Source organism: Amblyomma maculatum, chromosome 7, assembly GCF_055883805.1.
Source record: "Amblyomma maculatum isolate TAMU_Amacu chromosome 7, ASM5588380v1, whole genome shotgun sequence".
NCBI classification, from domain to species: Eukaryota; Metazoa; Arthropoda; class Arachnida; order Ixodida; family Ixodidae; genus Amblyomma; species Amblyomma maculatum.
The window spans coordinates 55,652,300-55,678,460 of NC_139350.1; the positions used below are offsets into that span (position 1 = coordinate 55,652,300).

The 26,161-nt window shown below is 47.7% G+C and overlaps 15 non-coding genes across 15 annotated transcripts; all 15 read left to right on the forward strand.

The window, feature by feature from the left end:
- Positions 1-2,256: 2,256 nt before the first annotated feature.
- On the forward strand, positions 2,257-2,330 carry TRNAT-GGU (transfer RNA threonine (anticodon GGU)). The gene has a single exon. It is a non-coding gene; the product is annotated as a tRNA-Thr (tRNA).
- Positions 2,331-4,944: 2,614 nt separating this feature from the next.
- On the forward strand, positions 4,945-5,018 carry TRNAT-GGU (transfer RNA threonine (anticodon GGU)). The gene has a single exon. It is a non-coding gene; the product is annotated as a tRNA-Thr (tRNA).
- A 2,907-nt stretch (positions 5,019-7,925) lies between these two features.
- TRNAT-GGU (transfer RNA threonine (anticodon GGU)) lies at positions 7,926-7,999 on the forward strand. Its single transcript has one exon. It is a non-coding gene; the product is annotated as a tRNA-Thr (tRNA).
- A 3,207-nt stretch (positions 8,000-11,206) lies between these two features.
- TRNAT-GGU (transfer RNA threonine (anticodon GGU)) lies at positions 11,207-11,280 on the forward strand. Its single transcript has one exon. It is a non-coding gene; the product is annotated as a tRNA-Thr (tRNA).
- A 2,616-nt stretch (positions 11,281-13,896) lies between these two features.
- TRNAT-GGU (transfer RNA threonine (anticodon GGU)) lies at positions 13,897-13,970 on the forward strand. Its single transcript has one exon. It is a non-coding gene; the product is annotated as a tRNA-Thr (tRNA).
- Positions 13,971-14,497: 527 nt separating this feature from the next.
- On the forward strand, positions 14,498-14,571 carry TRNAT-GGU (transfer RNA threonine (anticodon GGU)). Its single transcript has one exon. It is a non-coding gene; the product is annotated as a tRNA-Thr (tRNA).
- A 224-nt stretch (positions 14,572-14,795) lies between these two features.
- On the forward strand, positions 14,796-14,869 carry TRNAN-GUU (transfer RNA asparagine (anticodon GUU)). Its single transcript has one exon. It is a non-coding gene; the product is annotated as a tRNA-Asn (tRNA).
- An 823-nt stretch (positions 14,870-15,692) lies between these two features.
- On the forward strand, positions 15,693-15,766 carry TRNAT-GGU (transfer RNA threonine (anticodon GGU)). The gene has a single exon. It is a non-coding gene; the product is annotated as a tRNA-Thr (tRNA).
- Positions 15,767-15,991: 225 nt separating this feature from the next.
- TRNAT-GGU (transfer RNA threonine (anticodon GGU)) lies at positions 15,992-16,065 on the forward strand. Its single transcript has one exon. It is a non-coding gene; the product is annotated as a tRNA-Thr (tRNA).
- A 2,913-nt stretch (positions 16,066-18,978) lies between these two features.
- On the forward strand, positions 18,979-19,052 carry TRNAT-GGU (transfer RNA threonine (anticodon GGU)). The gene has a single exon. It is a non-coding gene; the product is annotated as a tRNA-Thr (tRNA).
- Positions 19,053-19,579: 527 nt separating this feature from the next.
- Positions 19,580-19,653, forward strand: TRNAT-GGU (transfer RNA threonine (anticodon GGU)). The gene has a single exon. It is a non-coding gene; the product is annotated as a tRNA-Thr (tRNA).
- A 224-nt stretch (positions 19,654-19,877) lies between these two features.
- TRNAN-GUU (transfer RNA asparagine (anticodon GUU)) lies at positions 19,878-19,951 on the forward strand. Its single transcript has one exon. It is a non-coding gene; the product is annotated as a tRNA-Asn (tRNA).
- An 823-nt stretch (positions 19,952-20,774) lies between these two features.
- TRNAT-GGU (transfer RNA threonine (anticodon GGU)) lies at positions 20,775-20,848 on the forward strand. Its single transcript has one exon. It is a non-coding gene; the product is annotated as a tRNA-Thr (tRNA).
- A 225-nt stretch (positions 20,849-21,073) lies between these two features.
- Positions 21,074-21,147, forward strand: TRNAT-GGU (transfer RNA threonine (anticodon GGU)). Its single transcript has one exon. It is a non-coding gene; the product is annotated as a tRNA-Thr (tRNA).
- A 224-nt stretch (positions 21,148-21,371) lies between these two features.
- Positions 21,372-21,445, forward strand: TRNAT-GGU (transfer RNA threonine (anticodon GGU)). The gene has a single exon. It is a non-coding gene; the product is annotated as a tRNA-Thr (tRNA).
- The last annotated feature ends 4,716 nt before the right edge of the window (positions 21,446-26,161 follow it).

Consider the following 26,161-nt stretch of genomic DNA (forward strand, 5'->3'; position numbering starts at 1 on the left):
AGTTGAGAGAAATGCACACATCTGACATTTTTACTTTGTTGCTGTAGTCTCGTGGATTAAATGAAAAAAATACTTCATGAAACAGTAAACACCTTAGCCATTTGAAGCTGCCTGAGCGTGTTGTTAGCTAGAAAAGCATTCTTCTTGGCATACCTCCGACCCAGCCTCCGTGGCGCAATCGGCTAGCTCGTTCGGCTGTTAACCGACAGGTTGGAGGTCCGACAACTCCCGGTGGTTAAATTTCTTGGTTGTAGCCGTAGTGTAGTAGTTGTCACAGTGCAGCCCAAGCAAGTTTGGTTAGTTGAGAGAAATGCACACATCTGACATTTTTCTTTGTTGCTGTAGTCTCGTGGATTAAATGAAAAAAATACTTCATGAAACAGTAAACACCTTAGCCATTTGAAGCTGCCTGAGCGTGTTGTTAGCTAGAAAAGCATTCTTCTTGGCATACCTCCGACCCAGCCTCCGTGGCGCAATCGGCTAGCGCGTTCGGCTGTTAACCGAAAGGTTGGAGGTCCGACTCCTCCCGGTGGCGGCATTTTTTTGTTGCAGCTGTAGTGTAGTAGTTGTCACGGGGCAGCACAAGCAAGTTTGGTTAGTTGAGAGAAATGCACACATCTGACATTTTACTTTGTTGCTGTAGTCTCGTGGATTAAATGAAAAAAATACTTCATGAAACATTAAACACGTTAGCCATTTGAAGCTGCCCGAGCGTGTTGTTAGCTTCAGAAGCATTCTCCTTGGCATACCCCCCGACCCGGCCTCCGTGGCGCAATCGGCTAGCTCGTTCGGCTGTTAACCGACAGGTTGGAGGTCCGACAACTCCCGGTGGTGAAATTTCTTGGTTGTAGCCGTAGTGTAGTAGTTGTCACAGTGCAGCCCAAGCAAGTTTGGTTAGTTGAGAGAAATGCACACATCTGACATTTTACTTTGTTGCTGTAGTCTCGTGGATTAAATGAAAAAAATACTTCATGAAACAGTAAACACCTTAGCCATTTGAAGCTGCCTGAGCGTGTTGTTAGCTAGAAAAGCATTCTTCTTGGCATACCTCCGACCCGGCCTCCGTGGCGCAATCGGCTAGCTCGTTCGGCTGTTAACCGACAGGTTGGAGGTCCGACAACTCCCGGTGGTGAAATTTCTTGGTTGTAGCCGTAGTGTAGTAGTTGTCACAGTGCAGCCCAAGCAAGTTTGGTTAGTTGAGAGAAATGCACACATCTGACATTTTACTTTGTTGCTGTAGTCTCGTGGATTAAGTGAAAAAAAATGCTTTATGAAACAGTAAACACCTTAGCCATTTGAAGCTGCCTGAGCGTGTTGTTAGCTAGAAAAGCATTCTTCTTGGCATACCTCCGACCCGGCCTCCGTGGCGCAATCGGCTAGCACGTTCGGCTGTTAACCGAAAGGTTGGAGGTCCGACTCCTCCCGGTGGCGGCATTTTTTTGTTGCAGCTGTAGTGTAGTAGTTGTCACGGGGCAGCACAAGCAAGTTTGGTTAGTTGAGAGAAATGCACACATCTGACATTTTACTTTGTTGCTGTAGTCTCGTGGATTCAATGAAAAAAATACTTCATGAAACAGTAAACACCTTAGCCATTTGAAGCTGCCTGAGCGTGTTGTTAGCTAGAAAAGCATTCTTCTTGGCATACCTCCGACCCAGCCTCCGTGGCGCAATCGGCTAGCTCGTTCGGCTGTTAACCGACAGGTTGGAGGTCCGACAACTCCCGGTGGTGAAATTTCTTGGTTGTAGCCGTAGTGTAGTAGTTGTCACAGTGCAGCCCAAGCAAGTTTGGTTAGTTGAGAGAAATGCACACATCTGACATTTTTCTTTGTTGCTGTAGTCTCGTGGATTAAATGAAAAAAATGCTTCATGAAACAGTAAACACCCCAGCCATTTGTAGCTGCCCGAGAGTGTTGTTAGCTAGATCAGCATTCTTCTTGGCATACCCCCCGACCCGGCCTCCGTGGCGCAATCGGCTAGCACGTTCGGCTGTTAACCGAAAGGTTGGAGGTCCGACTCCTCCCGGTGGTGGCATTTTTTTGGTTGTAGCTGTAGTGTAGTAGTTGTCACGGTGCAGCACAAGCAAGTTTGGTTAGTTGTGAGAAATGCACACATCTGCCATTTTACTTGGTCGCTGTAGTGTCGTGGATTAAACGAAAAAAAAATGGTTCATGAAACACTAAACACCCTAGCCATTTGAAGCGGCCCGAGAGTGTTGTTAGCTAGATCAGCATTCTTCTTGGCATACCCCCCGACCCGGCCTCCGTGGCGCAATCGGCTAGCGCGTTCGGCTGGTAACCGAAAGGTTGGAGGAACGAGTCCTCCCGGTGGCGGCATTTTTTGTTGCAGCTGTAGTGTAGTAGTTGTCACGGGGCAGCACAAGCAAGTTTGGTTAGTTGAGAGAAATGCACACATCTGACATTTTACTTTGTTGCTGTAGTCTCGTGGATTAAATGAAAAAAATACTTCATGAAACAGTAAACACCTTAGCCATTTGAAGCTGCCTGAGCGTGTTGTTAGCTAGAAAAGCATTCTTCTTGGCATACCTCCGACCCGGCCTCCGGGGCGCAATCGGCTAGCTCGTTCGGCTGTTAACCGACAGGTTGGAGGTCCGACAACTCCCGGTGGTGAAATTTCTTGGTTGTAGCCGTAGTGTAGTAGTTGTCACAGTGCAGCCCAAGCAAGTTTGGTTAGTTGAGAGAAATGCACACATCTGACATTTTACTTTGTTGCTGTAGTCTCGTGGATTAAATGAAAAAAATACTTCATGAAACAGTAAACACCTTAGCCATTTGAAGCTGCCTGAGCGTGTTGTTAGCTAGAAAAGCATTCTTCTTGGCATACCTCCGACCCGGCCTCCGTGGCGCAATCGGCTAGCACGTTCGGCTGTTAACCGAAAGGTTGGAGGTCCGACTCCTCCCGGTGGCGGCATTTTTTTGTTGCAGCTGTAGTGTAGTAGTTGTCACGGGGCAGCACAAGCAAGTTTGGTTAGTTGAGAGAAATGCACACATCTGACATTTTACTTTGTTGCTGTAGTCTCGTGGATTAAATGAAAAAAATACTTCATGAAACAGTAAACACCTTAGCCATTTGAAGCTGCCTGAGCGTGTTGTTAGCTAGAAAAGCATTCTTCTTGGCATACCTCCGACCCAGCCTCCGTGGCGCAATCGGCTAGCTCGTTCGGCTGTTAACCGACAGGTTGGAGGTCCGACAACTCCCGGTGGTGAAATTTCTTGGTTGTAGCCGTAGTGTAGTAGTTGTCACAGTGCAGCCCAAGCAAGTTTGGTTAGTTGAGAGAAATGCACACATCTGACATTTTTCTTTGTTGCTGTAGTCTCGTGGATTAAATGAAAAAAATACTTCATGAAACAGTAAACACCTTAGCCATTTGAAGCTGCCTGAGCGTGTTGTTAGCTAGAAAAGCATTCTTCTTGGCATACCTCCGACCCAGCCTCCGTGGCGCAATCGGCTAGCGCGTTCGGCTGTTAACCGAAAGGTTGGAGGTCCGACTCCTCCCGGTGGCGGCATTTTTTTGTTGCAGCTGTAGTGTAGTAGTTGTCACGGGGCAGCACAAGCAAGTTTGGTTAGTTGAGAGAAATGCACACATCTGACATTTTACTTTGTTGCTGTAGTCTCGTGGATTAAATGAAAAAAATACTTCATGAAACATTAAACACGTTAGCCATTTGAAGCTGCCCGAGCGTGTTGTTAGCTTCAGAAGCATTCTCCTTGGCATACCCCCCGACCCGGCCTCCGTGGCGCAATCGGCTAGCTCGTTCGGCTGTTAACCGACAGGTTGGAGGTCCGACAACTCCCGGTGGTGAAATTTCTTGGTTGTAGCCGTAGTGTAGTAGTTGTCACAGTGCAGCCCAAGCAAGTTTGGTTAGTTGAGAGAAATGCACACATCTGACATTTTACTTTGTTGCTGTAGTCTCGTGGATTAAATGAAAAAAATACTTCATGAAACAGTAAACACCTTAGCCATTTGAAGCTGCCTGAGCGTGTTGTTAGCTAGAAAAGCATTCTTCTTGGCATACCTCCGACCCGGCCTCCGTGGCGCAATCGGCTAGCTCGTTCGGCTGTTAACCGACAGGTTGGAGGTCCGACAACTCCCGGTGGTGAAATTTCTTGGTTGTAGCCGTAGTGTAGTAGTTGTCACAGTGCAGCCCAAGCAAGTTTGGTTAGTTGAGAGAAATGCACACATCTGACATTTTACTTTGTTGCTGTAGTCTCGTGGATTAAATGAAAAAAAATACTTCATGAAACAGTAAACACCTTAGCCATTTGAAGCTGCCTGAGCGTGTTGTTAGCTAGAAAAGCATTCTTCTTGGCATACCTCCGACCCAGCCTCCGTGGCGCAATCGGCTAGCTCGTTCGGCTGTTAACCGACAGGTTGGAGGTCCGACAACTCCCGGTGGTGAAATTTCTTGGTTGTAGCCGTAGTGTAGTAGTTGTCACAGTGCAGCCCAAGCAAGTTTGGTTAGTTGAGAGAAATGCACACATCTGACATTTTTCTTTGTTGCTGTAGTCTCGTGGATTAAATGAAAAAAATGCTTCATGAAACAGTAAACACCCCAGCCATTTGTAGCTGCCCGAGAGTGTTGTTAGCTAGATCAGCATTCTTCTTGGCATACCCCCCGACCCGGCCTCCGTGGCGCAATCGGCTAGCACGTTCGGCTGTTAACCGAAAGGTTGGAGGTCCGACTCCTCCCGGTGGTGGCATTTTTTTGGTTGTAGCTGTAGTGTAGTAGTTGTCACGGTGCAGCACAAGCAAGTTTGGTTAGTTGCGAGAAATGCACACATCTGCCATTTTACTTGGTCGCTGTAGTGTCGTGGATTAAATGAAAAAAAAATGGTTCATGAAACACTAAACACCCTAGCCATTTGAAGCGGCCCGAGAGTGTTGTTAGCTAGATCATCATTCTTCTTGGCATACCCCCCGACCCGGCCTCCGTGGCGCAATCGGCTAGCGCGTTCGGCTGGTAACCGAAAGGTTGGAGGAACGAGTCCTCCCGGTGGCGGCATTTTTTGTTGCAGTTGTAGTGTAGTGGTTGTCACGGTGCAGCACAAGCAAGTTTGGTTAGTTGAGAGAAATGCACACATCTGACATTTTACTTTGTTGCTGTAGTCTCGTGGATTAAATGAAAAAAATACTTCATGAAACAGTAAACACCTTAGCCATTTGAAGCTGCCTGAGCGTGTTAGCTAGAAAAGCATTCTTCTTGGCATACCTCCGACCCAGCCTCCGTGGCGCAATCGGCTAGCTCGTTCGGCTGTTAACCGACAGGTTGGAGGTCCGACAACTCCCGGTGGTGAAATTTCTTGGTTGTAGCCGTAGTGTAGTAGTTGTCACAGTGCAGCCCAAGCAAGTTTGGTTAGTTGAGAGAAATGCACACATCTGACATTTTACTTTGTTGCTGTAGTATCGTGGATTAAATGAAAAAAATACTTCATGAAACAGTAAACACCTTAGCCATTTGAAGCTGCCTGAGCGTGTTGTTAGCTAGAAAAGCATTCTTCTTGGCATACCTCCGACCCGGCCTCCGGGGCGCAATCGGCTAGCTCGTTCGGCTGTTAACCGACAGGTTGGAGGTCCGACAACTCCCGGTGGTGAAATTTCTTGGTTGTAGCCGTAGTGTAGTAGTTGTCACAGTGCAGCCCAAGCAAGTTTGGTTAGTTGAGAGAAATGCACACATCTGACATTTTACTTTGTTGCTGTAGTCTCGTGGATTAAATGAAAAAAATACTTCATGAAACAGTAAACACCTTAGCCATTTGAAGCTGCCTGAGCGTGTTGTTAGCTAGAAAAGCATTCTTCTTGGCATACCTCCGACCCGGCCTCCGTGGCGCAATCGGCTAGCACGTTCGGCTGTTAACCGAAAGGTTGGAGGTCCGACTCCTCCCGGTGGCGGCATTTTTTTGTTGCAGCTGTAGTGTAGTAGTTGTCACGGGGCAGCACAAGCAAGTTTGGTTAGTTGAGAGAAATGCACACATCTGACATTTTACTTTGTTGCTGTAGTCTCGTGGATTAAATGAAAAAAATACTTCATGAAACAGTAAACACCTTAGCCATTTGAAGCTGCCTGAGCGTGTTGTTAGCTAGAAAAGCATTCTTCTTGGCATACCTCCGACCCAGCCTCCGTGGCGCAATCGGCTAGCTCGTTCGGCTGTTAACCGACAGGTTGGAGGTCCGACAACTCCCGGTGGTGAAATTTCTTGGTTGTAGCCGTAGTGTAGTAGTTGTCACAGTGCAGCCCAAGCAAGTTTGGTTAGTTGAGAGAAATGCACACATCTGACATTTTTCTTTGTTGCTGTAGTCTCGTGGATTAAATGAAAAAAATACTTCATGAAACAGTAAACACCTTAGCCATTTGAAGCTGCCTGAGCGTGTTGTTAGCTAGAAAAGCATTCTTCTTGGCATACCTCCGACCCAGCCTCCGTGGCGCAATCGGCTAGCGCGTTCGGCTGTTAACCGAAAGGTTGGAGGTCCGACTCCTCCCGGTGGCGGCATTTTTTTGTTGCAGCTGTAGTGTAGTAGTTGTCACGGGGCAGCACAAGCAAGTTTGGTTAGTTGAGAGAAATGCACACATCTGACATTTTACTTTGTTGCTGTAGTCTCGTGGATTAAATGAAAAAAATACTTCATGAAACATTAAACACGTTAGCCATTTGAAGCTGCCCGAGCGTGTTGTTAGCTTCAGAAGCATTCTCCTTGGCATACCCCCCGACCCGGCCTCCGTGGCGCAATCGGCTAGCTCGTTCGGCTGTTAACCGAAGGGTTGGAGGTCCGACAACTCCCGGTGGTGAAATTTCTTGGTTGTAGCCGTAGTGTAGTAGTCACAGTGCAGCCCAAGCAAGTTTGGTTAGTTGAGAGAAATGCACACATCTGACATTTTACTTTGTTGCTGTAGTCTCGTGGATTAAATGAAAAAAATACTTCATGAAACAGTAAACACCTTAGCCATTTGAAGCTGCCTGAGCGTGTTGTTAGCTAGAAAAGCATTCTTCTTGGCATACCTCCGACCCGGCCTCCGTGGCGCAATCGGCTAGCTCGTTCGGCTGTTAACCGACAGGTTGGAGGTCCGACAACTCCCGGTGGTGAAATTTCTTGGTTGTAGCCGTAGTGTAGTAGTTGTCACAGTGCAGCCCAAGCAAGTTTGGTTAGTTGAGAGAAATGCACACATCTGACATTTTACTTTGTTGCTGTAGTCTCGTGGATTAAATGAAAAAAATACTTCATGAAACAGTAAACACCTTAGCCATTTGAAGCTGCCTGAGCGTGTTGTTAGCTAGAAAAGCATTCTTCTTGGCATACCTCCGACCCAGCCTCCGTGGCGCAATCGGCTAGCTCGTTCGGCTGTTAACCGACAGGTTGGAGGTCCGACAACTCCCGGTGGTGAAATTTCTTGGTTGTAGCCGTAGTGTAGTAGTTGTCACAGTGCAGCCCAAGCAAGTTTGGTTAGTTGAGAGAAATGCACACATCTGACATTTTTCTTTGTTGCTGTAGTCTCGTGGATTAAATGAAAAAAATGCTTCATGAAACAGTAAACACCCCAGCCATTTGTAGCTGCCCGAGAGTGTTGTTAGCTAGATCAGCATTCTTCTTGGCATACCCCCCGACCCGGCCTCCGTGGCGCAATCGGCTAGCACGTTCGGCTGTTAACCGAAAGGTTGGAGGTCCGACTCCTCCCGGTGGTGGCATTTTTTTGGTTGTAGCTGTAGTGTAGTAGTTGTCACGGTGCAGCACAAGCAAGTTTGGTTAGTTGCGAGAAATGCACACATCTGCCATTTTACTTGGTCGCTGTAGTGTCGTGGATTAAATGAAAAAAAAAAATGGTTCATGAAACACTAAACACCCTAGCCATTTGAAGCGGCCCGAGAGTGTTGTTAGCTAGATCAGCATTCTTCTTGGCATACCCCCCGACCCGGCCTCCGTGGCGCAATCGGCTAGCGCGTTCGGCTGGTAACCGAAAGGTTGGAGGAACGAGTCCTCCCGGTGGCGGCATTTTTTGTTGCAGTTGTAGTGTAGTGGTTGTCACGGTGCAGCACAAGCAAGTTTGGTTAGTTGAGAGAAATGCACACATCTGACATTTTACTTTGTTGCTGTAGTCTCGTGGATTAAATGAAAAAAATACTTCATGAAACAGTAAACACCTTAGCCATTTGAAGCTGCCTGAGCGTGTTGTTAGCTAGAAAAGCATTCTTCTTGGCATACCTCCGACCCAGCCTCCGTGGCGCAATCGGCTAGCTCGTTCGGCTGTTAACCGACAGGTTGGAGGTCCGACAACTCCCGGTGGTGAAATTTCTTGGTTGTAGCCGTAGTGTAGTAGTTGTCACAGTGCAGCCCAAGCAAGTTTGGTTAGTTGAGAGAAATGCACACATCTGACATTTTTCTTTGTTGCTGTAGTCGCGTGGATTAAATGAAAAAAATACTTCATGAAACAGCAAACACCTTAGCCATTTGAAGCTGCCTGAGCGTGTTGTTAGCTAGAAAAGCATTCTTCTTGGCATACCTCCGACCCGGCCTCCGGGGCGCAATCGGCTAGCTCGTTCGGCTGTTAACCGACAGGTTGGAGGTCCGACAACTCCCGGTGGTGAAATTTCTTGGTTGTAGCCGTAGTGTAGTAGTTGTCACAGTGCAGCCCAAGCAAGTTTGGTTAGTTGAGAGAAATGCACACATCTGACATTTTACTTTGTTGCTGTAGTCTCGTGGATTAAATGAAAAAAATACTTCATGAAACAGTAAACACCTTAGCCATTTGAAGCTGCCTGAGCGTGTTGTTAGCTAGAAAAGCATTCTTCTTGGCATACCTCCGACCCGGCCTCCGGGGCGCAATCGGCTAGCTCGTTCGGCTGTTAACCGACAGGTTGGAGGTCCGACAACTCCCGGTGGTGAAATTTCTTGGTTGTAGCCGTAGTGTAGTAGTTGTCACAGTGCAGCCCAAGCAAGTTTGGTTAGTTGAGAGAAATGCACACATCTGACATTTTACTTTGTTGCTGTAGTCTCGTGGATTAAATGAAAAAAATACTTCATGAAACAGTAAACACCTTAGCCATTTGAAGCTGCCTGAGCGTGTTGTTAGCTAGAAAAGCATTCTTCTTGGCATACCTCCGACCCGGCCTCCGTGGCGCAATCGGCTAGCACGTTCGGCTGTTAACCGAAAGGTTGGAGGTCCGACTCCTCCCGGTGGCGGCATTTTTTTGTTGCAGCTGTAGTGTAGTAGTTGTCACGGGGCAGCACAAGCAAGTTTGGTTAGTTGAGAGAAATGCACACATCTGACATTTTACTTTGTTGCTGTAGTCTCGTGGATTAAATGAAAAAAATACTTCATGAAACAGTAAACACCTTAGCCATTTGAAGCTGCCTGAGCGTGTTGTTAGCTAGAAAAGCATTCTTCTTGGCATACCTCCGACCCAGCCTCCGTGGCGCAATCGGCTAGCTCGTTCGGCTGTTAACCGACAGGTTGGAGGTCCGACAACTCCCGGTGGTGAAATTTCTTGGTTGTAGCCGTAGTGTAGTAGTTGTCACAGTGCAGCCCAAGCAAGTTTGGTTAGTTGAGAGAAATGCACACATCTGACATTTTTCTTTGTTGCTGTAGTCTCGTGGATTAAATGAAAAAAATACTTCATGAAACAGTAAACACCTTAGCCATTTGAAGCTGCCTGAGCGTGTTGTTAGCTAGAAAAGCATTCTTCTTGGCATACCTCCGACCCAGCCTCCGTGGCGCAATCGGCTAGCGCGTTCGGCTGTTAACCGAAAGGTTGGAGGTCCGACTCCTCCCGGTGGCGGCATTTTTTTGTTGCAGCTGTAGTGTAGTAGTTGTCACGGGGCAGCACAAGCAAGTTTGGTTAGTTGAGAGAAATGCACACATCTGACATTTTACTTTGTTGCTGTAGTCTCGTGGATTAAATGAAAAAAATACTTCATGAAACATTAAACACGTTAGCCATTTGAAGCTGCCCGAGCGTGTTGTTAGCTTCAGAAGCATTCTCCTTGGCATACCCCCCGACCCGGCCTCCGTGGCGCAATCGGCTAGCTCGTTCGGCTGTTAACCGAAGGGTTGGAGGTCCGACAACTCCCGGTGGTGAAATTTCTTGGTTGTAGCCGTAGTGTAGTAGTCACAGTGCAGCCCAAGCAAGTTTGGTTAGTTGAGAGAAATGCACACATCTGACATTTTACTTTGTTGCTGTAGTCTCGTGGATTAAATGAAAAAAATACTTCATGAAACAGTAAACACCTTAGCCATTTGAAGCTGCCTGAGCGTGTTGTTAGCTAGAAAAGCATTCTTCTTGGCATACCTCCGACCCGGCCTCCGTGGCGCAATCGGCTAGCTCGTTCGGCTGTTAACCGACAGGTTGGAGGTCCGACAACTCCCGGTGGTGAAATTTCTTGGTTGTAGCCGTAGTGTAGTAGTTGTCACAGTGCAGCCCAAGCAAGTTTGGTTAGTTGAGAGAAATGCACACATCTGACATTTTACTTTGTTGCTGTAGTCTCGTGGATTAAATGAAAAAAATACTTCATGAAACAGTAAACACCTTAGCCATTTGAAGCTGCCTGAGCGTGTTGTTAGCTAGAAAAGCATTCTTCTTGGCATACCTCCGACCCAGCCTCCGTGGCGCAATCGGCTAGCTCGTTCGGCTGTTAACCGACAGGTTGGAGGTCCGACAACTCCCGGTGGTGAAATTTCTTGGTTGTAGCCGTAGTGTAGTAGTTGTCACAGTGCAGCCCAAGCAAGTTTGGTTAGTTGAGAGAAATGCACACATCTGACATTTTTCTTTGTTGCTGTAGTCTCGTGGATTAAATGAAAAAAATGCTTCATGAAACAGTAAACACCCCAGCCATTTGTAGCTGCCCGAGAGTGTTGTTAGCTAGATCAGCATTCTTCTTGGCATACCCCCCGACCCGGCCTCCGTGGCGCAATCGGCTAGCACGTTCGGCTGTTAACCGAAAGGTTGGAGGTCCGACTCCTCCCGGTGGTGGCATTTTTTTGGTTGTAGCTGTAGTGTAGTAGTTGTCACGGTGCAGCACAAGCAAGTTTGGTTAGTTGCGAGAAATGCACACATCTGCCATTTTACTTGGTCGCTGTAGTGTCGTGGATTAAATGAAAAAAAAAATGGTTCATGAAACACTAAACACCCTAGCCATTTGAAGCGGCCCGAGAGTGTTGTTAGCTAGATCAGCATTCTTCTTGGCATACCCCCCGACCCGGCCTCCGTGGCGCAATCGGCTAGCGCGTTCGGCTGGTAACCGAAAGGTTGGAGGAACGAGTCCTCCCGGTGGCGGCATTTTTTGTTGCAGTTGTAGTGTAGTGGTTGTCACGGTGCAGCACAAGCAAGTTTGGTTAGTTGAGAGAAATGCACACATCTGACATTTTACTTTGTTGCTGTAGTCTCGTGGATTAAATGAAAAAAATACTTCATGAAACAGTAAACACCTTAGCCATTTGAAGCTGCCTGAGCGTGTTGTTAGCTAGAAAAGCATTCTTCTTGGCATACCTCCGACCCGGCCTCCGGGGCGCAATCGGCTAGCTCGTTCGGCTGTTAACCGACAGGTTGGAGGTCCGACAACTCCCGGTGGTGAAATTTCTTGGTTGTAGCCGTAGTGTAGTAGTTGTCACAGTGCAGCCCAAGCAAGTTTGGTTAGTTGAGAGAAATGCACACATCTGACATTTTACTTTGTTGCTGTAGTCTCGTGGATTAAATGAAAAAAATACTTCATGAAACAGTAAACACCTTAGCCATTTGAAGCTGCCTGAGCGTGTTGTTAGCTAGAAAAGCATTCTTCTTGGCATACCTCCGACCCGGCCTCCATGGCGCAATCGGCTAGCACGTTCGGCTGTTAACCGAAAGGTTGGAGGTCCGACTCCTCCCGGTGGCGGCATTTTTTTGTTGCAGCTGTAGTGTAGTAGTTGTCACGGGGCAGCACAAGCAAGTTTGGTTAGTTGAGAGAAATGCACACATCTGACATTTTACTTTGTTGCTGTAGTCTCGTGGATTAAATGAAAAAAATACTTCATGAAACAGTAAACACCTTAGCCATTTGAAGCTGCCTGAGCGTGTTGTTAGCTAGAAAAGCATTCTTCTTGGCATACCTCCGACCCAGCCTCCGTGGCGCAATCGGCTAGCTCGTTCGGCTGTTAACCGACAGGTTGGAGGTCCGACAACTCCCGGTGGTGAAATTTCTTGGTTGTAGCCGTAGTGTAGTAGTTGTCACAGTGCAGCCCAAGCAAGTTTGGTTAGTTGAGAGAAATGCACACATCTGACATTTTTCTTTGTTGCTGTAGTCGCGTGGATTAAATGAAAAAAATACTTCATGAAACAGTAAACACCTTAGCCATTTGAAGCTGCCTGAGCGTGTTGTTAGCTAGAAAAGCATTCTTCTTGGCATACCTCCGACCCAGCCTCCGTGGCGCAATCGGCTAGCGCGTTCGGCTGTTAACCGAAAGGTTGGAGGTCCGACTCCTCCCGGTGGCGGCATTTTTTTGTTGCAGCTGTAGTGTAGTAGTTGTCACGGGGCAGCACAAGCAAGTTTGGTTAGTTGAGAGAAATGCACACATCTGACATTTTACTTTGTTGCTGTAGTCTCGTGGATTAAATGAAAAAAATACTGCATGAAACATTAAACACGTTAGCCATTTGAAGCTGCCCGAGCGTGTTGTTGGCTTCAGAAGCATTCTCCTTGGCATACCCCCCGACCCGGCCTCCGTGGCGCAATCGGCTAGCTCGTTCGGCTGTTAACCGACAGGTTGGAGGTCCGACAACTCCCGGTGGTGAAATTTCTTGGTTGTAGCCGTAGTGTAGTAGTTGTCACAGTGCAGCCCAAGCAAGTTTGGTTCGTTGAGAGAAATGCACACATCTGACATTTTACTTTGTTGCTGTAGTCTCGTGGATTAAATGAAAAAAATACTTCATGAAACAGTAAACACCTTAGCCATTTGAAGCTGCCTGAGCGTGTTGTTAGCTAGAAAAGCATTCTTCTTGGCATACCTCCGACCCGGCCTCCGTGGCGCAATCGGCTAGCTCGTTCGGCTGTTAACCGACAGGTTGGAGGTCCGACAACTCCCGGTGGTGAAATTTCTTGGTTGTAGCCGTAGTGTAGTAGTTGTCACAGTGCAGCCCAAGCAAGTTTGGTTAGTTGAGAGAAATGCACACATCTGACATTTTAGTTTGTTGCTGTAGTCTCGTGGATTAAATGAAAAAAATGCTTCATGAAACAGTAAACACCCCAGCCATTTGTAGCTGCCCGAGCGTGTTCTTAGCTAGAGAAGCATTCTTCTTGGCATACAACCCTACCCGGCCTCCGTGGCGCAATCGGCTAGCACTTTGGGCTGTTAACCGAAAGGTTGCAGGTCCGACAACTCCCGGTGGTGGCATTTTTTGGTTGTAGCTGTAGTGTAGTAGTTGTCACTGTGCAGCACAAGCAAGTTTGGTTAGTTGAGAGAAATGCACACATCTGACATTTTTCTTTGTTGCTGTAGTCTCGTGGATTAAATGAAAAAAATGCTTCATGAAACAGTAAACACCCCAGCCATTTGTAGCTGCCCGAGAGTGTTGTTAGCTAGATCAGCATTCTTCTTGGCATACCCCCCGACCCGGCCTCCGTGGCGCAATCGGCTAGCACGTTCGGCTGTTAACCGAAAGGTTGGAGGTCCGACTCCTCCCGGTGGTGGCATTTTTTTGGTTGTAGCTGTAGTGTAGTAGTTGTCACGGTGCAGCACAAGCAAGTTTGGTTAGTTGTGAGAAATGCACACATCTGCCATTTTACTTGGTCGCTGTAGTGTCGTGGATTAAATGAAAAAAAAAAATGGTTCATGAAACACTAAACACCCTAGCCATTTGAAGCGGCCCGAGAGTGTTGTTAGCTAGATCAGCATTCTTCTTGGCATACCCCCCGACCCGGCCTCCGTGGCGCAATCGGCTAGCGCGTTCGGCTGGTAACCGAAAGGTTGGAGGAACGAGTCCTCCCGGTGGCGGCATTTTTTGTTGCAGTTGTAGTGTAGTGGTTGTCACTTTGCAGCACAAGCAAGTTTGGTTAGTTGTGAGAAATGCACACATCTGCCATTTTACTTGGTCGCTGTAGTGTCGTGGATTAAATGAAAAAAATGCTTCATGAAACAGTAAACACCCCAGCCATTTGTAGCTGCCCGAGAGTGTTGTTAGCTAGATCAGCATTCTTCTTGGCATACCCCCCGACCCGGCCTCCGTGGCGCAATCGGCTAGCACGTTCGGCTGTTAACCGAAAGGTTGGAGGTCCGACTCCTCCCGGTGGTGGCATTTTTTTGGTTGTAGCTGTAGTGTAGTAGTTGTCACGGTGCAGCACAAGCAAGTTTGGTTAGTTGTGAGAAATGCACACATCTGCCATTTTACTTGGTCGCTGTAGTGTCGTGGATTAAATGAAAAAAAAAATGGTTCATGAAACACTAAACACCCTAGCCATTTGAAGCGGCCCGAGAGTGTTGTTAGCTAGATCAGCATTCTTCTTGGCATACCCCCCGACCCGGCCTCCGTGGCGCAATCGGCTAGCGCGTTCGGCTGGTAACCGAAAGGTTGGAGGAACGAGTCCTCCCGGTGGCGGCATTTTTTGTTGCAGTTGTAGTGTAGTGGTTGTCACGGTGCAGCACAAGCAAGTTTGGTTAGTTGAGAGGAACGCACACATCTGACATTTTACTTTGTCGCTGTAGTCTCGTGGATTAAATGAACAAAATGCTTCATGAAACACTAAACACCCTAGCCATTTGAAGCCGCCCGAGCGTGTTGTTAGTTAGAGAAGCATTCTTCTTGGCTCACCACGCGACCCGGCCTCCGTGGCGCAATCGGCTAGCGCGTTCGGCTGTTAACCGAAAGGTTGGAGGTTCGAGTCCTCCCGGTGGTGGCATTTTTTGTTTCTAGCTGTAGTGTAGTAGTTGTCACTGTGCAGCACAAGCAAGTTTTGTTAACTGAGAGAAACACACACATCTGACATTTTGCTTTGTCGCTGTAGTCTCGTGGACTAAATGAAAAAATTGCTTCATGAAACAATAAACGCTCCAGCCATTTGAAGCTGCCCGAGCGTGTTGTTAGCTAGAGAAGCATTCTTCTTGGCATACAACCCTACCCGGCCTCCGTGCCGCAATCGGCTAGCATGTTCGGCTGTTAACCGAATGGTTGGAAGTCCGACTCCTTCCGGTGGTGGCATTTTTCGGTTGTAGCCGTAGTGTAGTAGTTGTCACGGTGCAGCACAAGCAAGTTTTTTTAATTGAGAGAAACACACACATCTGACATTTTGCTTTGTCGCTGTAGTCTCGTGGACTAAATGAAAAAATTGCTTCATGAAACAATAAACGCTCCAGCCATTTGAAGCTGCCCGAGCGTGTTGTTAGCTAGAGAAGCATTCTTCTTGGCATACAACCCTACCCGGCCTCCGTGCCGCAATCGGCTAGCATGTTCGGCTGTTAACCGAATGGTTGGAAGTCCGACTCCTTCCGGTGGTGGCATTTTTCGGTTGTAGCCGTAGTGTAGTAGTTGTCACGGTGCAGCACAAGCAAGTTTGGTTAGTTGAGAGAAATGCACACATCTGACATTTTACTTTGTCGCTGTAGTCTCGTGGATTAAATGAACAAAATGCTTCATGAAACACTAAACGCTCTAGCTATTTGAAGCTGCCCGAGCGTGTTGTTAGCTAGATCAGCATTCTTCTTGGCATACCCCCCGACCCGGCCTCCGTGGCGCAATCGGCTAGCGCGTTCGGCTGGTAACCGAAAGGTTGGAGGAACGAGTCCTCCCGGTGGCGGCATTTTTTGTTTCTAGCTGTAGTGTAGTAGTTGTCACTGTGCAGCACAAGCAAGTTTTGTTAACTGAGAGAAACACACACATCTGACATTTTGCTTTGTCGCTGTAGTCTCGTGGACTAAATGAAAAAATTGCTTCATGAAACAATAAACGCTCCAGCCATTTGAAGCTGCCCGAGCGTGTTGTTAGCTAGAGAAGCATTCTTCTTGGCATACAACCCTACCCGGCCTCCGTGGCGCAATCGGCTAGCGCGTTCGGCTGGTAACCGAAAGGTTGGAGGAACGAGTCCTCCCGGTGGCGGCATTTTTTGTTGCAGTTGTAGTGTAGTGGTTGTCACGGTGCAGCACAAGCAAGTTTGGTTAGTTGAGAGAAATGCACACATCTGACATTTTACTTTGTTGCTGTAGTCTCGTGGATTAAATGAAAAAAATACTTCATGAAACAGTAAACACCTTAGCCATTTGAAGCTGCCTGAGCGTGTTGTTAGCTAGAAAAGCATTCTTCTTGGCATACCTCCGACCCAGCCTCCGTGGCGCAATCGGCTAGCTCGTTCGGCTGTTAACCGACAGGTTGGAGGTCCGACAACTCCCGGTGGTGAAATTTCTTGGTTGTAGCCGTAGTGTAGTAGTTGTCACAGTGCAGCCCAAGCAAGTTTGGTTAGTTGAGAGAAATGCACACATCTGACATTTTTCTTTGTTGCTGTAGTCGCGTGGATTAAATGAAAAAAATACTTCATGAAACAGTAAACACCTTAGCCATTTGAAGCTGCCTGAGCGTGTTGTTAGCTAGAAAAGCATTCTTCTTGGCATACCTCCGACCCGGCCTCCGGGGCGCAATCGGCTAGCTCGTTCGGCTGTTAACCGACAGGTTGGAGGTCCGACAACTCCCGGTGGTGAAATTTCTTGGTTGTAGCCGTAGTGTAGTAGTTGTCACAGTGCAGCCCAAGCAAGTTTGGTTAGTTGAGAGAAATGCACACATCTGACATTTTACTTTGTTGCTGTAGTCTCGTGGATTAAATGAAAAAAATACTTCATGAAACAGTAAACACCTTAGCCATTTGAAGCTGCCTGAGCGTGTTGTTAGCTAGAAAAGCATTCTTCTTGGCATACCTCCGACCCGGCCTCCGTGGCGCAATCGGCTAGCACGTTCGGCTGTTAACCGAAAGGTTGGAGGTCCGACTCCTCCCGGTGGCGGCATTTTTTTGTTGCAGCTGTAGTGTAGTAGTTGTCACGGGGCAGCACAAGCAAGTTTGGTTAGTTGAGAGAAATGCACACATCTGACATTTTACTTTGTTGCTGTAGTCTCGTGGATTAAATGAAAAAAATACTTCATGAAACAGTAAACACCTTAGCCATTTGAAGCTGCCTGAGCGTGTTGTTAGCTAGAAAAGCATTCTTCTTGGCATACCTCCGACCCAGCCTCCGTGGCGCAATCGGCTAGCTCGTTCGGCTGTTAACCGACAGGTTGGAGGTCCGACAACTCCCGGTGGTGAAATTTCTTGGTTGTAGCCGTAGTGTAGTAGTTGTCACAGTGCAGCCCAAGCAAGTTTGGTTAGTTGAGAGAAATGCACACATCTGACATTTTTCTTTGTTGCTGTAGTCGCGTGGATTAAATGAAAAAAATACTTCATGAAACAGTAAACACCTTAGCCATTTGAAGCTGCCTGAGCGTGTTGTTAGCTAGAAAAGCATTCTTCTTGGCATACCTCCGACCCAGCCTCCGTGGCGCAATCGGCTAGCGCGTTCGGCTGTTAACCGAAAGGTTGGAGGTCCGACTCCTCCCGGTGGCGGCATTTTTTTGTTGCAGCTGTAGTGTAGTAGTTGTCACGGGGCAGCACAAGCAAGTTTGGTTAGTTGAGAGAAATGCACACATCTGACATTTTACTTTGTTGCTGTAGTCTCGTGGATTAAATGAAAAAAATACTGCATGAAACATTAAACACGTTAGCCATTTGAAGCTGCCCGAGCGTGTTGTTGGCTTCAGAAGCATTCTCCTTGGCATACCCCCCGACCCGGCCTCCGTGGCGCAATCGGCTAGCTCGTTCGGCTGTTAACCGACAGGTTGGAGGTCCGACAACTCCCGGTGGTGAAATTTCTTGGTTGTAGCCGTAGTGTAGTAGTTGTCACAGTGCAGCCCAAGCAAGTTTGGTTAGTTGAGAGAAATGCACACATCTGACATTTTACTTTGTTGCTGTAGTCTCGTGGATTAAATGAAAAAAATACTTCATGAAACAGTAAACACCTTAGCCATTTGAAGCTGCCTGAGCGTGTTGTTAGCTAGAAAAGCATTCTTCTTGGCATACCTCCGACCCGGCCTCCGTGGCGCAATCGGCTAGCTCGTTCGGCTGTTAACCGACAGGTTGGAGGTCCGACAACTCCCGGTGGTGAAATTTCTTGGTTGTAGCCGTAGTGTAGTAGTTGTCACAGTGCAGCCCAAGCAAGTTTGGTTAGTTGAGAGAAATGCACACATCTGACATTTTAGTTTGTTGCTGTAGTCTCGTGGATTAAATGAAAAAAATGCTTCATGAAACAGTAAACACCCCAGCCATTTGTAGCTGCCCGAGCGTGTTCTTAGCTAGAGAAGCATTCTTCTTGGCATACAACCCTACCCGGCCTCCGTGGCGCAATCGGCTAGCACTTTGGGCTGTTAACCGAAAGGTTGCAGGTCCGACAACTCCCGGTGGTGGCATTTTTTGGTTGTAGCTGTAGTGTAGTAGTTGTCACTGTGCAGCACAAGCAAGTTTGGTTAGTTGAGAGAAATGCACACATCTGACATTTTTCTTTGTTGCTGTAGTCTCGTGGATTAAATGAAAAAAATGCTTCATGAAACAGTAAACACCCCAGCCATTTGTAGCTGCCCGAGAGTGTTGTTAGCTAGATCAGCATTCTTCTTGGCATACCCCCCGACCCGGCCTCCGTGGCGCAATCGGCTAGCACGTTCGGCTGTTAACCGAAAGGTTGGAGGTCCGACTCCTCCCGGTGGTGGCATTTTTTTGGTTGTAGCTGTAGTGTAGTAGTTGTCACGGTGCAGCACAAGCAAGTTTGGTTAGTTGTGAGAAATGCACACATCTGCCATTTTACTTGGTCGCTGTAGTGTCGTGGATTAAATGAAAAAAAAAATGGTTCATGAAACACTAAACACCCTAGCCATTTGAAGCGGCCCGAGAGTGTTGTTAGCTAGATCAGCATTCTTCTTGGCATACCCCCCGACCCGGCCTCCGTGGCGCAATCGGCTAGCGCGTTCGGCTGGTAACCGAAAGGTTGGAGGAACGAGTCCTCCCGGTGGCGGCATTTTTTGTTGCAGTTGTAGTGTAGTGGTTGTCACGGTGCAGCACAAGCAAGTTTGGTTAGTTGTGAGAAATGCACACATCTGCCATTTTACTTGGTCGCTGTAGTGTCGTGGATTAAATGAAAAAAATGCTTCATGAAACAGTAAACACCCCAGCCATTTGTAGCTGCCCGAGAGTGTTGTTAGCTAGATCAGCATTCTTCTTGGCATACCCCCCGACCCGGCCTCCGTGGCGCAATCGGCTAGCACGTTCGGCTGTTAACCGAAAGGTTGGAGGTCCGACTCCTCCCGGTGGTGGCATTTTTTTGGTTGTAGCTGTAGTGTAGTAGTTGTCACGGTGCAGCACAAGCAAGTTTGGTTAGTTGTGAGAAATGCACACATCTGCCATTTTACTTGGTCGCTGTAGTGTCGTGGATTAAATGAAAAAAAAAATGGTTCATGAAACACTAAACACCCTAGCCATTTGAAGCGGCCCGAGAGTGTTGTTAGCTAGATCAGCATTCTTCTTGGCATACCCCCCGACCCGGCCTCCGTGGCGCAATCGGCTAGCGCGTTCGGCTGGTAACCGAAAGGTTGGAGGAACGAGTCCTCCCGGTGGCGGCATTTTTTGTTGCAGTTGTAGTGTAGTGGTTGTCACGGTGCAGCACAAGCAAGTTTGGTTAGTTGAGAGGAACGCACACATCTGACATTTTACTTTGTCGCTGTAGTCTCGTGGATTAAATGAACAAAATGCTTCATGAAACACTAAACACCCTAGCCATTTGAAGCCGCCCGAGCGTGTTGTTAGTTAGAGAAGCATTCTTCTTGGCTCACCACGCGACCCGGCCTCCGTGGCGCAATCGGCTAGCGCGTTCGGCTGTTAACCGAAAGGTTGGAGGTTCGAGTCCTCCCGGTGGTGGCATTTTTTGTTTCTAGCTGTAGTGTAGTAGTTGTCACTGTGCAGCACAAGCAAGTTTTGTTAACTGAGAGAAACACACACATCTGACATTTTGCTTTGTCGCTGTAGTCTCGTGGACTAAATGAAAAAATTGCTTCATGAAACAATAAACGCTCCAGCCATTTGAAGCTGCCCGAGCGTGTTGTTAGCTAGAGAAGCATTCTTCTTGGCATACAACCCTACCCGGCCTCCGTGCCGCAATCGGCTAGCATGTTCGGCTGTTAACCGAATGGTTGGAAGTCCGACTCCTTCCGGTGGTGGCATTTTTCGGTTGTAGCCGTAGTGTAGTAGTTGTCACGGTGCAGCACAAGCAAGTTTTTTTAATTGAGAGAAACACACACATCTGACATTTTGCTTTGTCGCTGTAGTCTCGTGGACTAAATGAAAAAATTGCTTCATGAAACAATAAACGCTCCAGCCATTTGAAGCTGCCCGAGCGTGTTGTTAGCTAGAGAAGCATTCTTCTTGGCATACAACCCTACCCGGCCTCCGTGCCGCAATCGGCTAGCATGTTCGGCTGTTAACCGAATGGTTGGAAGTCCGACTCCTTCCGGTGGTGGCATTTTTCGGTTGTAGCCGTAGTGTAGTAGTTGTCACGGTGCAGCACAAGCAAGTTTGGTTAGTTGAGAGAAATGCACACATCTGACATTTTACTTTGTCGCTGTAGTCTCGTGGATTAAATGAACAAAATGCTTCATGAAACACTAAACGCTCTAGCTATTTGAAGCTGCCCGAGCGTGTTGTTAGCTAGATCAGCATTCTTCTTGGCATACCCCCCGACCCGGCCTCCGTGGCGCAATCGGCTAGCGCGTTCGGCTGGTAACCGAAAGGTTGGAGGAACGAGTCCTCCCGGTGGCGGCATTTTTTGTTTCTAGCTGTAGTGTAGTAGTTGTCACTGTGCAGCACAAGCAAGTTTTGTTAACTGAGAGAAACACACACATCTGACATTTTGCTTTGTCGCTGTAGTCTCGTGGACTAAATGAAAAAATTGCTTCATGAAACAATAAACGCTCCAGCCATTTGAAGCTGCCCGAGCGTGTTGTTAGCTAGAGAAGCATTCTTCTTGGCATACAACCCTACCCGGCCTCCGTGGCGCAATCGGCTAGCGCGTTCGGCTGGTAACCGAAAGGTTGGAGGAACGAGTCCTCCCGGTGGCGGCATTTTTTGTTGCAGTTGTAGTGTAGTGGTTGTCACGGTGCAGCACAAGCAAGTTTGGTTAGTTGAGAGGAACGCACACATCTGACATTTTACTTTGTCGCTGTAGTCTCGTGGATTAAATGAACAAAATGCTTCATGAAACACTAAACACCCTAGCCATTTGAAGCGGCCCGAGAGTGTTGTTAGCTAGATCAGCATTCTTCTTGGCATACCCCCCGACCCGGCCTCCGTGGCGCAATCGGCTAGCGCGTTCGGCTGGTAACCGAAAGGTTGGAGGAACGAGTCCTCCCGGTGGCGGCATTTTTTGTTTCTAGCTGTAGTGTAGTAGTTGTCACTGTGCAGCACAAGCAAGTTTTGTTAACTGAGAGAAACACACACATCTGACATTTTGCTTTGTCGCTGTAGTCTCGTGGACTAAATGAAAAAATTGCTTCATGAAACAATAAACGCTCCAGCCATTTGAAGCTGCCCGAGCGTGTTGTTAGCTAGAGAAGCATTCTTCTTGGCATACAACCCTACCCGGCCTCCGTGCCGCAATCGGCTAGCATGTTCGGCTGTTAACCGAATGGTTGGAAGTCCGACTCCTTCCGGTGGTGGCATTTTTTGGTTGTAGCTGTAGTGTAGTGGTTGTCACGGTGCAGCACAAGCAAGTTTTTTTAATTGAGAGAAACACACACATCTGACATTTTGCTTTGTTGCTGTAGTCTCGTGGACTAAATGAAAAAACTGCTTCATGAAACACTAAACGCTCTAGCCTTTTGAAGCTGCCCGAGCGTGTTGTTAGCTAGAGAAGCATTCTTCTTGGCATACAACCCTACCCGGCCTCCGTGGCGCAAACGGCTAGCACGTTGGGCTGTTAACCGAAAGGTTGCAGGTCCGACAACTCCCGGTGGTGGCATTTTTTGGTTGTAGCCGTAGTGTAGTGGTTGTCACGGTGCAGGACAAGCAAGTTTGGTTAGTTGAGGGAAATGCACACATCTGACATTTTACTTTGTTACTGTAGTCTCATGGATTTAACGAAAAACATGCTTCATGAAACACTAAACACCCTAGCCATTTGAAGCTGCCCGAGAGTGTTGTTAGCTAGATCAGCATTCTTCTTGTCATACAACCCTACCCGGCCTCCTTGGCGCAATCGGCTAGCATGTTCGGCTGTTAACCGAATGGTTGGAAGTCCGACTCCTTCCGGTGGTGGCATTTTTTTGGTTGTAGCTGTAGTGTAATAGTTATCACGGTGCAGCACAAGCAAGTTTTTTTAATTGAGAGAAACACACACATCTGACATTTTGCTTTGTTGCTGTAGTCTCGTGGACTAAATGAAAAAACTGCTTCATGAAACACTAAACGCTCTAGCCTTTTGAAGCTGCCCGAGCGTGTTGTTAGCTAGAGAAGCATTCTTCTTGGCATACAACCCTACCCGGCCTCCTTGGCGCAATCGGCTAGCACGTTGGGCTGTTACCCGAAAGGTTGCAGGTCCGACAACTCCCGGTGGTGGCATTTTTCGGTTGTAGCCGTAGTGTAGTAGTTGTCACGGTGCAGCACAAGCAAGTTTGGTTAGTTGAGAGAAATGCACACATCTGACATTTTACTTTGTTGCTCTAGTCTCGTGGATTTAATGAAAAAAAATGCTTCATGAAACAGTAAACACCCCAGCCATTTGTAGCTGCCCGAGAGTGTTGATAGCTAGATCAGCATTCTTCTTGGCATACCCCCCGACCCGGCCTCCGTGGCGCAATCGGCTAGCATGTTCGGCTGTTAACCGAATGGTTGGAAGTCCGACTCCTTCCGGTGGTGGCATTTTTTTGGTTGTAGCTGTAGTGTAATAGTTATCACGGTGCAGCACAAGCAAGTTTGGTTAGTTGAGAGAAATACACACATCTGACATTTTACATTGTCGCTGTAGTGTCCTGGATTAAATGAAAAAAATGCTTCATGAAACACTAAACACCGTAGCCATTTGAAGCCGCCCGAGCGTGTTGTTAGCTAGAGAAGCATTCTTCTTGGCTCACCCCCCGACAAGGCCTCCGTGGCGCAATCGGCTAGCGCGTTCGGCTGTTAACCGCAAGGTTGGAGGAACGAGTCCTCCCGGTGGCGGCATTTTTTGTTGCAGTTGTAGTGTAGTGGTTGTCTTGGTGCAGCACAAGCAAGTTTGGTTAGTTGAGAGGAACGCACACATCTGACATTTTGCTTTGTTGCTGTAGTCTCGTGGACGAAATGAAAAAATTTCTTCATGAAACACTAAACGCTCTAGCTATTTGAAGCTGCCCGAGCGTGTTCTTAGCTAGAGAAGCATTCTTCTTGGCATACAACCCTACCCGGCCTCCGTGGCGCAATCGGCTAGCACTTTGGGCTGTTAACCGAAAGGTTGCAGGTCCGACAACTCCCGGTGGTGGCATTTTTTGGTTGTAGCCGTAGTGTAGTAGTTCTCACGGTGCAGCACAAGCAAGTTTTTTTAATTGAGAGAAACACACACATCTGACATTTTGCTTTGTTGCTGTAGTCTCGTGGACTAAATGAAAAAATTGCTTCATGAAACACTAAACGCTCCAGCCATTTGAAGCTGCCCGAGCGTGTTGTTAGCTAGAGAAGCATTCTTCTTGGCTCACCCCCCGACCCGGCCTCCGTGGCGCAATCGGCCGGCGCGTTCGGCTGTTAACCGAAAGGTTGGAGGTTCGAGTCCTCCCGGTGGTGGCATTTTTTGGTTGTAGCCGTAGTGTAGTAGTTGTCACGGTGCAGCACAAGCAAGTTTTGTTAACTGAGAGAAACACACACATCTGACATTTTGCTTTGTTGCTGTAGTCTCGTGGACGAAATGAAAAAATTTCTTCATGAAACACTAAACGCTCTAGCTATTTGAAGCTGCCCGAGCGTGTTCTTAGCTAGAGAAGCATTCTTCTTGGCATACAACCCTACCCGGCCTCCGTGGCGCAATCGGCTAGCACTTTGGGCTGTTAACCGAAAGGTTGCAGGTCCGACTCCTCCCGGTGGTGGCATTTTTTGGTTGTAGCCGTAGTGTAGTAGTTGTCACGGTGCAGCACAAGCAAGTTTTTTTAATTGAGAGAAACACACACATCTGACACTCTACGTTGTTGCTGCAGTCACGAGGAATAAATGAAAAAAAAATGCTTCATGAAACGCTAAAAGCTCTAGGCATTTGAAGCTGCCCGAGCGTGTTGTTAGCTAGAGAATCATTCTTCTTGGCATACCCCCCGACCCGGCCTCCGTAGCGCAATCGGCTAGCGCGTTCGGCTGTTAACCGAAAGGTTGGAGGTCCGACTCCTCCCGGTGGTGGCATTTTTTGGTTGTAGCCGTAGTGTAGTAGTTGTCACGGTGCAGCACAAGCAAGTTTTTTTAATTGAGAGAAACACACACATCTGACACTCTACGTTGTTGCTGCAGTCACGTGGAATAAATGAAAAAAAATGCTTCATGAAACGCTAAAAGCTCTAGGCATTTGAAGCTTCCCGAGCGTGTTGTTAGCTAGAGAAGCATTCTTCTTGGCATACCCCCCGACCCTGCCTCCGTGGCGCAATCGGCTAGCGCATTCAGCTGTTAACCGAAAGGTTGGAGGTTCGGTTCCTCCCGTTGGCGGCATTTTTTTGGTTGTAGCTGTAGTGTAGTAGTTGTCACGGTGCAGCACAAGCAAGTTTGGTTAGTTGAGAGAAATGCACACATCTGACATTTTACTTGGTCGCTGTGGTGTCGTGGATTAAATGAAACAAAATGCTTCATGAAACACTAAACACCCTAGCCATTTGAAGCGGCCCGAGAGTGTTGTTAGCTAGATCAGCATTCTTCTTGGCATACCCCCCAACCCGGCCTCCGTGGCGCAATCGGCTAGCACGTACGGCTGTTAACCGAAAGGTTGGAGGTCCGACAACTCCCGGAGGTGGCATTTTTGGTTGCAGCCGTAGTGTAGTAGTTGTCACGGTGCAGCACAAGCAAGTTTGGTTAGTTGGAAGAAATGCACACATCTGACATCTTACTTTGTTGCTGTAGTCTCGTGGATTAAATGAAAAAAAAATGATTCATGAAACACTAAACACCCTAGCCATTTGAAGCTGCCCGAGCGTGTTAGCTAGAGAAGCATTCTTCTTGGCATACGCCCCGACCCGGCCTCCGTGGCGCAATCGTCTAGCGCATTCAGCTGTTAACCGAAAGAAAGGAGGTTCGGTTCCTCCGGTGGTGGCATTTTTTGGTTGTAGCCGTAGTGTCGTGGTTGTAAAGGTGGACATAAGCAAGTTTGGTTAATTGAGAGAAATGCACACATCTCACATTTTACTTTGTTGCTGTAGTCGCGTGAATTAAATGAAAAAAAATGCTTCATGAAACACTAAACACCCTAGCCATTTGAAGCTGCCCGAGCGTGTTGTTAGCTAAAGAAGCATTCTTCTTGGTATACCCACCGACCCGGCCTCCGTGGCGCAATCGGCTAGCGCGTTCGGCTGTTAACCGAAAGGTTGGAGGAATGAGCCCTCCCGGTGGCGGCATTTTTTGGTTGCAGCTTTAGTGTAGTAGTTGTAACGGTGCAGCACAAGCAAGTTTGGTTAATTGCGAGAAATGCACACATCTGACATTTTACTTTGTTGCTGTAGTCTCGTGGATTAAATGAAAAAAATGCTTCATTAAACACTAAACACCCTAGCCATTTGAAGCTGCCCGAGCGTGTTAGCTAGATAAGCATTCTTCTTGGCATACCCCCCGACCCGGCCTCCGTGGCGCAATCGGCTAGCGCATTCAGCTGTTAACCGTAAGGTTAGAGGTTCGGTTCCTCCCGTTGGCGGCATTTTTCGGTTCTAGCTGCAATGTACTAGTTGTCACTGTGCAGCACAACCAAGTTTTTTTAATTGAGAGAAACACACACATCTGACATTTTGCTTTGTTGCTGTAGTCTCGTGGACTAAATGAAAAAATTGCTTCATGAAACACTAAACGCTCTAGCCTTTTGAAGCTGCCCGAGCGTGTTGTTAGCTAGAGAAGCATTCTTCTTGGCATACAACCCTACCCGGCCTC